Source organism: Anopheles gambiae, chromosome 3 (assembly GCF_943734735.2).
Source record: "Anopheles gambiae chromosome 3, idAnoGambNW_F1_1, whole genome shotgun sequence".
NCBI classification, from domain to species: domain Eukaryota; kingdom Metazoa; phylum Arthropoda; class Insecta; order Diptera; family Culicidae; genus Anopheles; species Anopheles gambiae.
In genome coordinates this window covers 64,105,949-64,118,649 of record NC_064602.1, presented here as the reverse complement: position 1 = coordinate 64,118,649, position 12,701 = coordinate 64,105,949, and the positions used below count along the sequence as shown (strand labels likewise).

Below are 12,701 nucleotides of genomic sequence, written 5' to 3'. Positions count from 1 at the left end.
TTTTCAGTCGAATACTTTGAAGTGAGTGTACGAGAGTTGAAAATATTCTACAACAAGAACTGAACCTGATCATAAGAGCCCGCAAGGTGCAAAAGGTGTCAAAAACTATCGCCATAAACAAAGCGAAGATCTTTCTATCGTAGTTTTTTATTTGCTTTTGTGTGTTTGTGGCTGCACAAGTCTGGGTGTGTGCGAGTGGATGGATGGGAGGAAGTGCTCAATAAAAAATAGTATTCCGCAAGATAATTATTTGATTCTATCATTTGAAGGGTGTAAGCTGAAGCAACGCCAAAGGAAAAGAGAAAAGTTTCGTGTATGATACAGTGAATTGAAAGCAAATCGAAAATGTGTTGCAAAAGTATGCTAAAAGCTAGCGGCAGATGATGGTACGAGCGAAAAGAGCATGCTAATGGTAGCGCACAGAAGCAACGTTACGTCCGTTACGGCGGCGTAACGGAAGATGCGCTTTAGTTTCGCAAACATCTTTCGACCCGTGCGTCTCTGCCGTCTACGTGTATGTGTACTTATGCGTCCATGTGGATAAGTGTGTAATATGATGTGTGGCAAGTGTGTGTAAGTGTGTGTTGGTAAAGGAAGAATCCAATAGTGTGGTGTGTGTGTATGGGTGAGCTGTGCTGTGCGCGCACACATTCTTCCAGTGTCGTCCTGTCAACCTGTTTTGACGTTGATTCGCCGCTATCGCCGCTGGGCTGCGGCCGGCAGTGGTATATTTTTCCGGTCAAAGGAACCGCCGGAGTTTTCGTTTAGTGTGTGTGTGTACGTGCGCGCGTGTGCGATAGTGAAGGCGTGCAGTGAAAAACATTTTCCACTGCACTGCAAAACGAAAACAGAGAAAACGATTGAAAAGGAGCCGTCTGCCGGTCGTTGAAAAGGATCTTGGCAAGGATAGTTTCGCCGCCTGTCCTTCCTCAGTAATGCTGTGTTTGTCTTGCAATCAACTCGACTCGTATGTGTTTTGGTGTAGTGTTGGCATGCATTGAATGGACTCTTCTCACCGGTGCGCGACAAGCCTGCGATTTGCGAGTACTGCAAAGTTTCAAGGTAAGCTAAAATCGATAGTCATTGAACTATCTTCGGCAACAGTCAATAATTATGTTATTAGATGTTATAAAACAGTCTATTACAAGGGGAAGGGCAGTAAAATGCTGTAGAATCAATAAAACACATCAAAGTGCTGATAATCATCTTGAAACTGACAGTTCTTCGGCCAGTGAAGTACTCAGCCAATAAGGCACGTAAAACATTAAGACATTGTCTGTAAAACTATTAGACGTCAATGCTTATGGTGATTTTATGTGTCGTTATGAATATGAATTCCATTATACATAAATATTCTTGTTAATAATAAGAAAATAATGAAGTTTAATATATTGTTCACGGTAATTTTCTACGTGCGTTAAAACTTGAGTCAACATAACAGACTTTACTCTATTTCAAAGTAACACTTGTTATTTTTTAACATTAAAATTCATTGAAATTTTTATTATGCAACTTGGTTTCACAAAGTTGGGGTTTACCATGTTTAGAAAGAAAAACATGGTAAACAACAAAATTGACTTACAGTCGACAATTGATGCCTTAAAGTAGTGCTCCCCAAACTTTTTAGGATCACGGACCACTTGGGTTTCGAAATACATTTGCCGTGGCCCACGTATATTGAGAGCATATATTTAAAATATGTTTAAATTTTATTATAGACATGCCTGTTTAATTTAATCTTGGCTGTGGGGAAACAAATTACGATTACAATACATAAGCTTTTCTTTTTAAACATACATTTTTGGACTCAATTGCGGACCACTTCTGTTAACTCCAATTGATCACTGCTTTAAAGACACCTAAAAAATGACAGTGAGGTAGAAGGGCCTTTTGGAAAACTGTAAATATTTTTCCTACATTTAACAATCATTTGCATTATTTATTTGTTTAATATCTTGCCTTGGGACAATTAGACAATTTTTGATTACCAAAATGTGTATGATGTGTGATAGGTCTCCATATACTCTGGGCACAATTGTTTTCTTTTTGAAATGATAAAATTTATATTTAGCATTCCAAACGAATTGACATTGTGGATCGTTGCTCGTGTTCGCCATACCCAATCAGATGGGCAGATGGTGTGTATTTCACTAATGTCCCTGTCATCCCACGGAGCATTTTACGAATATTTGAACTTGGAGCAGAACGATGCGTTTGACATCAATGTTCGGCATCTCAGCTCTAGACCAGCAAGGGCATCTCATGCTCTCTGATTGATTGTCTCTGGGTTAGTGCGCCTGATCGCGAAGGTTTGCAGCCTACACTGCACTTTATTCAAGCCGCAAAAAATCCTCTTCTAATGTCTAGGAATTGTGGAGCCTTTGCGTTTTTGTTTCATCACTGTACTCTCCGAGTGGTTATGTAAAAAGGGAGGTACTCAATATACATTTATATATTTGTGCCAACGTACATACGTAACGACGACCACGTGTGTTTCAATGTGGGATGGAAGGTGTGCTCCATGGAAGTAATGGTGGTACGTGTGGGCACTTGGTGCGTTGTGCATTGTGTGCGAATTTAACTACATTTTATTTTGCCCCGAAAGACCACGTCCGTCCGTGGGCTGTACAGCAAATATTGCTCGCGCACAATTGGACTAACCTAATAGGCGTACACTCGTAGGCAGAATGAAACCGAAATGCCATTTCTTTAACAACCTTTCTTCCTAGCGTCTTAGCGGGTTTCAACGTCCTTGGTTGGAGGGGGTTGTCACCCGACGATGGCACATTTGATGGATCGTACGTATTTGCGGTAGAGGTAGTGGAACCGCAACTCATGATACGAGGAAGGATTTGCTGTGGCACTGATGGATGTGTCGCATGCGCCTTACCAGGGTGGGTTGAGCTTTGCACACCAATTGGCTATTGGTATCGTTCGCAGCTCGACCGTGGCTTATTGGATTGTCTAGTGAACCAAAAAAGCAACATTTTTCTTACATGTTACTTGTGTGGTGTTTCTGTTGATTTATCAAACTCACATTGGGTTTAAGACACCGGTGTTAATATATTGATGTAGAAATGAACAAGTCTCTGACAACGAAAATAAATATAGTGACAGTAATAAGTAGAGTATATTTTATAAAAATGCTTTTTCTATCATGAATTGTATTTATGGAGAGTGAACACATGTTCCAAAACATTTCAACATTTAAAATGCTAAATTTCAGTAACAGTTTATTATTAACTACATGCTGAGGAAGTCTAGCAGTTTAACAGTTTAATATCGAGCGACGCAAACCTTAATGATACAATTATCAAAATTGAAAAATTATCTATTCATATCACCCAAACCGAAACATATGTCCCAGGCTCTCCAATGTCTCGTATTACAGCAGCGGACTCGAAAACATCTGCAATGAGTCTTGCACGGAATGACAACTTTGGTTTGGCGATTCGTGCCTCTTCCAATGTATTACTGAGCAGTTTTATGCGCCGCTGGTAGTGATTCTAGTAGAATGGTGTTCTGGTACAATAAATGAGCGTTACGTGGCATGGCCGATTACGAAGCCAGTCGCTATCGACCATTGTTAAACTAAATGGTCAATGAGACAACAAAGCTACCAGCAGCAAGAACGAGGCACGTACGTTTAAAATCAAATCGTTTGTCGTCTTCGAACTAGATTAGCTATTGCTAGGGTTGTTGTACTGATCCTTCCTCTCTTGCCTTGTACAGCAAACGGGACAAGATTGCATGTGTTTCACATTTGAGGTTTGGATTAATTAAATTGAGCTAAAGTGGTGCCGTCAATTTGTACATGTGTCGCTGGTTATAAGAATAATACGTATTACATAAGAATTTTATTTTAACGACACAAATATGGTTTCAAGCATATCAATGTTTCCTAACTAAAAACGCACACGAAACTCAATCTTCGGAAATAAATTATTCTATTTTCTATAATAACATTAGTTAAAGCTCTTAGAACGTGAAGTCACGTATTTTGTCATCAAGCTAATACTGTGCAGCAATCGTTGCGTCATTCTTTTTCTCCATGCAATTGAATGCCAACTTCATTAGGTAGGCATTTTGTCCGATGATTGCACTATCTGACACATGCGATAAACTCGAGATACGCTATAATCTTTCCTAATCGATTTCGTGCTTTTGTTGTGATTTAATGTGCGCTATGGCATCGTTCTGTCCTGGCAAGTATTAAAGTTGTCAGCTATAACAGCTCGGATTCATTTTAGTGGGTGGTATAGGAAATGTTTTGATCGAATACAGCTTTTCCAATTGCTTCAAATTCGTTCGTGATTCGTGATTCGTTCTATTCGAAGTAACAAGATTTCGGATGTGTTATATAGTTGTGCCTAAAGTAATTATAAAAAGCATTGTAGGAGAGAATTGTAGGTCGTTCTCACATACATCATGGCTTAGTATTGCAAATGTTATTTTGGTTAACTAAAATTTGAGGAGTGTGGGTGGGAGTGGGACGATTTCGTTATGTTAGTATTGTCGTTTTTTGTTGGTAATGTGGATTTGTATAACTCTTTTTCGATGCTATAATTATTCCTTCAAACTTCTTACGTGGGATGAGAAGATCGAAATGGGTACGAAATTGAAAATTTGATGGAATTTTACCAAGCCAAGTTTTTTTTACAATTGAAAATTTGATGGAATGGAAAGTTTTTATTTACCAAGCCAATATTATTGCATTATTCCCCTTTTGTGTTCACAAGCACGGCTAACTTTTTAGCTAGAGTGTTCGCTTTATTTTGCCTCAGCCAATTCGGCGAGCCACGCGAATTTGTGTGCTCTATCGTGCTGAAATGGCATTTTAATTGAGTGGAATTAAATTCGATCGATTTGCGTGTCTAGATTGTCAGGAGGAGGTTTTGTTTCGGGGTTCGTTAGGTGTGGGTTTATTTTTGCCGCACTTTGGCGTGGTTGTGGCATAGAAGCATGTTTTCTGATTAAAAAGCTTTTTTTGTGAAGTGACGTAAAATGGTTTTAATTGAAAAATAAGCAAAAAGTTAGACAGAGAAGATCAAAGGAGCTTTTTTTTGGTTGTTTTTTTTTTAAGAAAATAAATCGTTCTTCTGGTCTAATTCATGAAATTGACTTGCTTATAAACTTGTACCTAATCAAATTATTCTTATCTAAAAATAACATTATTTGCTATGATGTACGCACGTCAGCAGCAACAAACGACTACAGCATACCTGATCCTTTCCTAAAATAAATCGTTTTGATCAGAAGAAATCCTTATGCTTCTCTGAAACCGTTTCGCTCATTGTTTGCGCAAGTGCTGTCTGTGAAAACGATTGATTTATTAGCATTCTTGTGCAAATGTTAGAATGCCGAGTTTTATTCGCCCGTTGTACAGCTATGTAAAGATATGTTCTCATGAATGAAAACAGCGTTATAGTGTCCATCTTGTGTGTCTGTGTATGGAGCAGTAAAAAAGAGCTAATCGCTTCGCAGCTGAAAAACCAAACAAAAAAAAATGCTTTACTCTATCGTTTATTTGAAATTTTGACACTCCAGTGTGAAGTTAGAGGCTGATCGGTACATCGGTGTTGAGTTACCTGGGGGTAAGGTTTACTAATTTGTTAAGATTGGTCTATGTTTCCCCATGTACGTGTCATATTATCATGTACGTGTCCAAAAAAGCCGTATTGCTACGTGTCATACTATAGTGTGATCAAATTCGAATGATATTCTGATTTTTGCCTCTTTCCAGTTCGATTTGATGGAGCTTACTGTTACGTGCGAGGTTTTGTTGCATTATCTTTCAGAGGGTCTCTAATTAGTTGTGCAAACAAAGGAGGAACGGTTTTGTGTAGAAGTAAGCTGTCCGAGAAACAAGGCATCGAAATTTTGTTCGTTTTCTGTTCGAAGTGATTGAGATGCTTTGATTTTTTTTTTTTCGTAAAACGTCTATACAGCATAAAGCAAACATTGGGGGCCTTTCCGTTTTAAGCTCGTAGGCTGAAATTTCAGCCTGTCAGCTTTTTGCATTGTATATCAGTTTTCGAGCAGCTATCTAAGTGGGTATATAATATACAGGTGAGCTCATCCCAAGGTGTATGAATTTAGAAGACTGATTTTTATCGCTTCTGTTTCCGAATGAAGATTTTAAGAGTGTTTTGTGTATTCGTCATGCCTTCAGAAAGCTTGTTTGAACAAAAGTTTTCACCCAACCTGTCAAAAAGTGATATTCAAATTTGGTTATAAAACATGCTATGAGACCACCTGGACTACATGCACTTTGATTCTGGATTCCATCACCAGATCTCTTTAATGCACCTTGGGATAAATGTAAACATCACCTTGTTTTGCCATTTTTCGAGCAGGTACTCGAATTTAATTGTAGCTTTGAGGCTAGAATAATCTAGACTGAAAATTGCAGGCTAGTTTTGTGTGTGGTTTTGTATGGAGTGTTTACATGATTTCAGCCTCCAACTGTCAAACTCCATACAAAAAACTAGCTAGAATCGAGAAGGCCCCCATTGTTGTCATTTCCTCTCAAAGTTACAGTTTTTTATAAACTCATATCATAAACGCAGTGATATTGAATAACCATATTCTCCTCTCAAGATGCGGGAATAAAACATGCACCACGCAATTCTTTTAATATATGGAATAGAGTTCGTTTGTTTTTCGTTTTCTTCAATAATATCATCCCTACAAAGTAATTCATTAAGAAGAGTGTTCAAGTGGAGATTGCGTGTCAAAAAACTTTTCCTCTTGTACTATTTTTCATTCACCTCTTTCCTGCCACATGTGTTACCATGTACAGTTGACACTAAGCTGCCGTATAGCGTCCAACTCGTCGTTTTGGGTGGATCACACTCTTCGTTCGGTCATGTTTGTACTGTACAACGACACACACAAAAAAACTTCTCAAGGTTGTCACAACGGCTGTGAATGAGCCAGCCGGACGGTCAACCGCGGACGACGATACCGTTGCGACCTGTTGCTGAGGTCATGCTGAGGAATTCGGCCATATTCGAGCATGTTTTCTGTGTGTTTGCTGGCCCCCGTTTTCTTAGCTTCCTTTTTCTCCATTCCACAATTGAACGTCTCACACGTTTGTCACACTATCGGTGTGCGATGCTTTATTGCTTTCGAATTTTAACCTTCCGCAATCCCACAACACACATCACACCAGACCTGCAAAACCCGAAATGCTCTCTCTCTCGCTCTTGTTGTTATGTACAGCAGTAGTATTAGTCGGTCATTTTGGGGATGTTTTTTACGTCACGTCCACGTCGGGATAAAGTTGTGCACAACCTGCCGTTTCGTTAATGGTGCGTTTTGCTACCGACATTAAAATGTTGGTGAATGGGGCAAACATTGGTTTTGTTTTGAATAATAGATATTTTTTGGGTAACTCAGACACTACTTTACGTGTGTTGTGTCTTCTATCTCTCATGATTTCCTATCATTTGGACGGAACTCGTAGCTCTCAGTTGCTCTTGTTAGAAGTGTTTTGTTTATACAAAGCACTGGGGGCGGCTTTTCCTCGACCATTTTTAGCTGGTGATGATATATGGCTCTTCTTTACTTGTTTATCCCATTAAATCTGGTGTGGGAAATTCTTTATACTTCGTATGGTGGTGCAGCCAGTCCCAAGTTCGGTGAGCGGATGGGATCGTTTGGGGCGAATATTGTGGCAAAAATGATGGGCTGTTTATTTAAGGAGGAACATTTAGCCATCCATCTTCACGTCGTGGCGCCGTTTCGTTTAGGGCAGGCGTTAAAGGTTTTAAGACGCTCGACGGTGGGGCAAGCAAGCAATACATTCTTTCATTTTCTCGAACAATGCGAACATCATGCTCGTAGACGATTTTCAATCGAACTTGAATTTTGAATTTTGAAAACTTTGCAGTGTATGTCTCTGATCAATATCTGACAAAGGCCACAGAGACCATCCGTTAAGATAAGATAAACGTGTCATGTGTTGTTGCCGTTGATTGCATGCTGGCAAAAACGCGTGCCTCGAGTCTAACAATCGCAGCGTGAACTTTATCTAATCAGAGCATTGGGACGGGGAGGTGTGCTGGTACCATTTCCCCATTTATCATGTGTCGCGATACGCCACTGCTGATGTGTCTGTCGAGTCTCGTCTGGGGACAAACAGATGTCATGTGGGCGCTGGTGCAATGAGGGAGAAAGACATTCAAGCGAACACAGATACTGATTGTAAACGGTTCATATAAGTAAGTTCACTTAGCAAATTAAATATGCCAACCACTGCAATTGAGGGAGACAACGTTTGGTCCATGCTCTAATGACAGTTGTTTTGGGATAGAATTTTTTTTTGCCATAAACTCAATTTGTTTGTAGGAGAACTTTACATCAGCAACGTGAGACACACGACGACTTGGTACGAGAGATTGCAAAAGGTAATAATTGAGCTAGGTGCTAGTGAGGGTGTTGATGTTGAAGGTGTCAATTTCTAATTAGCTTCTCTGTTGATAGTGCTGCTATCTTCTACCGAGTACAAAACGGCGATATCGAATCATCTAAAGCTAAACTTGCAAATGAATTTGATTTTGGAAATGTTGTTTTTCACACGTTGGATGGAGTTAGTAACTGTACACGCAAATCTGGTACCTTTTTTAACTCCCTATGCTTCACACTACATTGTTATTCAATGCAAACCTTTATTTTGCTAATCATTCCAAAAAGTTGGATTTTTTTTTCTCCTCACCATTTTCAAATCATCACTGATGATGAGTGCGGAATGTCTGAATTTAGCAGCTCGTTTGGCAGTGCGTTGTTTATACAACAAATTAGAACACGACCTTCTCGAAAGCACTCAGTCTTAGGCGTCTGACAAAACGGGCAACCAAGGCAGATACACCAGTGCAAACACACCCAAAACGTTAGCAAACAGTGTTTCAATGTCAAGGTGTGTGTAGGCATCTCTCACTCAAAGGAAACAAACACACCGAACCAGATCCGCCACACTATTGTGTGTTGGCGTGTCTTAAAAAACCCCAGTACCTACCACCTCCTGGTGCTACTACTATCTCTCTCTCTAACGGGAACGAGGCCAGAGCCGGTACACGATCACGATCTGCTATGTGTGTTGTGTCGTCGATGTTAAGTTGTGGTGGTGGTTCTCTGTGGAAAGCCAAGCATTTCTTTGCCAGTTTAATCCGGAAATTGGATGCCGGAAAATGTGTCTAAAGCTTGAACCAAACCGTATTTGTGTGTGTGTCGTGTGTCTAGGAGTAAGTGTTTAAGCGACGAAATGTACCGTAACTTGTTTGTTTCCATTTTTTTTATTTCCCTGCTCTTAGCCGATTTCCCCCCTGTCTATCTAACGTCCATAAAACTCAGAAGCCGGTAATGGGAAACAAAAATAAATCGAGAAAAAGCGGATAAAATAAAAAGACAAGATTTCACTCCTGGCTTGTTTTGTTGACGGCGCGACGACTTCCCTCTTCCCTGATACGTGCATACGTTTCGCCCACGATGAGCTCCAAAATTCAGACGGAAGTTATCTTTCCGTCAACTGCAACCAAGGAGTGTAGAGATGGAGGAGTGGTTCTATAGTTAGAAACTGGACGGGTCGAACCGGCACACGAATGTTGCGCACTGTACAAGAAGCTGCACTAGTGTGAGCGAGCAAGATTTCTTCAATCTTCGTTTGTCGTTGGTTGTTGGCTGGTGGGATAAGCCTCGTTATCGCTGGGTGCATCACGGGTGCATACGAACCGAAGACTGTCTATGTGTTTGTACTGGCGTGTGTTGGGGTGAAGTTGGGGAGAAAGATGATCAAGAGAGGAGGTAGAAGAGTGGCCTCCTCTTATAGTAGAGTGACATCAACAGCATCCCATCCTATAGCTGGATGGTGTGCTACCACCAACGGCACAGCGTAGCAGTGAAGTGTGGGAAACTAATGGGAATAGAACATTTTCATGAGCACTCTTGCTCTGTCTATGTATTGGGGAGCATATCTCACTCTTTCTATGATGGCTGGCTTTTGCTTCCCGTTGGTGGTAGTTATGATGATGATGATAACTACAGCAAGTTCTGTTGCACTTCAGTGGTTCTGATTTCGATTCCGATTCAACGTCTAGACTACGACCGGTAGCATTCTTCTTCCGGTCTGTAGTCTGATAAAGGTTGATAATGGGTGCTTTTTGGCACGGAAAGCACAGTGGCTGCTTCCTTCAGCTTTCAATTGCAGCTTCCGGCGGCGAATCGCTTTGTTGGGTGGCACGGTGCCTTTTTTGCACAAAGCCACACAAAAGGGTGCGAACCGTCGTCTGGAGGATAACCTTGTTGTCTTTTTAAATTGCCTTTACCTTTAGCAACTTTAGGATGGACGGAAGGTATTCTCTCGGTCTGATAGTCGGCAGGAATTTATTGCTTTACGATCGCCAGCCATAAATGGAATGAAAAGTTGGCACATTGGAGACTTGTGAAGATTTTACTTTTTTTTGTGTGTGTTCCCGAACAAGAAACTTGCTTTAATCACTGTTTCTTTATCTACAACAAGCGTTCTTATCTTAGTTACCCCGTTAAAAATTCTATCAAAGTCAAGCTGCTGGCTAGCTTCAATGACGACATTATTGCCATCTTAGTCATGGCCGATGATGGAATTTGCTTTATAGTGGCAGGTGTTCGTTATGAGTCAACAGCCATCATTACACCAACCGGAAAGTGGGGAATGAGGGTGAGCACGCGGTGTTCTTAGCCTCTTCAAACTTCCGGGTGCATAACTAACACTACCATCCACCGGGAGAGCGGGGTGCTGAAAATGCTTCTGGGAATGATGCGATCATGACGAGCCATAATATGCTGTTTTGAAAGGGCATTGAGGAAGAGGAAGGAAGGAGGGAAGTTTATTCTATGTGTTGATGATGAAGCATCTGCCCGACAAGCTTACCGTTCGTTCCGTTTGTTCCGTGTCTATTGACCGCTACGAAGTGCAGTGTACACAGAGGATTGGCCTGCATTTTTTTTTAAAGAAGTAAACCATTGCAAGAGTAAGTGAAGTGTGTGTGTGTGTGTGTGTGTGTGTGTGGGGCCGGTTTTCCGGTTCCCTTTTGGTAAAATTCCGCACAGCTTGGTTTAGTAATAAAAGGTTTGAGAGATAAGCATTGGATGGTAGAGGCAAAGAAAAGTCTTGTCTTTATTGTAGAAGGTGATTACTATGTAGACGGCCGGGGGTATTCTTTGAGCTCAACCAACTTCCTGCGCCAAAAAGGTAAAATCACAGCATGGTGGTGCGTAGGTGACAACAACCTTTTCCTTCTCAGCTCAGTCAGCGCTTAATGCAAAAAGGTGGCTCTCGCTTATCGTGGTGGTTTTCATTTTGGAAAACATCTTTTTTTCTTCTTCGGAGACAAGCGTCGTCATTGCTGCAAACAGATAACAAGAACATATTTCACGATAAGCGCGGTAATCGGTTCATTACATCGTTCATGCTGTAAGCAAACGCGTGAGGTCGAGGGTTTACTCGGAAATTTGTAATTTGTTCGATTATTTTCTGTCCCTCCAAAGTTTACTTGGGTCAGAGATGATTATGTGAGAATTTGGTAACAAAATACAGCAAACTTTTATGTTTTATGAAGGCGTTTTGTGTTATATACATTATCAGGCTTATTCTATTCTGAACTCGATTCGATTCGTGTCGAGAAAATGAACTACAAAGTGAATTTTGCATTCAAATGAACACACAAAATTCATCAACTCAACGTCGATACGACTCGATTATAAGAATAGAATACGGCTGTGTGTTTTTCAACATGATGTTTTCATGCTACTACTATGCGCTAACAAAATATTAGAAACATAATTCACGGGTAAAGTTCCGTTAAAATCTTTTGTTGGTTGGCTAAATTTGGCTGTGTGAGTAATATACCCCACAGATAAGTGGTAAGGGTCATCGATCTACTTTTTGGCCATTTTTACAAAGCCTTCCAATGGTTTCGGTGTCTATCACAGTCCAGTAAAATCATAGTGGATGAGCTTTCGTTTCGCACGATCATTGCAGAACCCTTTTTGATGGTGGAGAGTTTGTGGAACAAAAAAAGAAGTCGCGGACAAAATCGCGATCCGGAGCTAATTGAAAGTGTGAGTTTTCCGGTCATTTTTCCCTTTTACTGTGAGAACCATAGATTTGTGGAGTGAATGAGTTGTGTGTGTGTGTCGTTTGTGAAATTCCCATCATGTCCCTTTCTCAAAAGATCACTTTTTGAGTGTTTGCACGCAGCGACAACATAAGATCGAAAGTCATTCGAAATCACCCCCGCCGCTTGCGGACCCGTGAAAGAAGGGGAAATGAAATTTTGGAGTCGTTAAATCTCGAGCTGCTGCGAAAATCGTTGTGTCGGAATGAAACTGTTTGCTGAAAGAAAAAAAAAAGAAAAATAAAACCATTGGGGAAAATTGTTTTGCTGAATCTCTGTCTACCTCCGACCACTGGGAATAGTAACAATTGAGAGGAAAAGTTTGTGTCTGTGTGGTGTAACAAAATTTTCTTTGCGCTACGTTGGTCGCTGACACCAGAAGAAAGTGTTAAAATTTTGTTTGCATTAGCTCCTAACAAAAATAATTCCACATAATGTATTATAGAATTTGGATTGCCACCTACTTGATTGAAGCATTCAATAAGGTCAAACGTATTTTGATGATTGTTAAAATAATTCGATTTCGATTAATTCGATTAATATTTT

The 12,701-nt window shown here is 40.4% G+C and overlaps 1 protein-coding gene across 19 annotated transcripts in view; it reads left to right on the top strand.

Annotated features, from left to right (window-relative positions):
• The window catches only part of LOC1275286 (serine/threonine-protein kinase 10), a 47,466-nt gene that overhangs the window by 2,921 nt on the left and 31,844 nt on the right, over positions 1–12,701 (top strand). For 7 of the 19 annotated variants that reach the window (XM_061659524.1, XM_061659526.1, XM_061659516.1 and 4 more), the window contains exon 2: positions 8–1,062. The gene's annotated coding sequence lies outside the window, so the exon portion shown is untranslated. The remainder of the gene's footprint in view (positions 1–7; positions 1,063–12,701) is intronic. The other 12 variants (XM_061659527.1, XM_061659520.1, XM_061659512.1 and 9 more) reach the window with 4 other exon arrangements.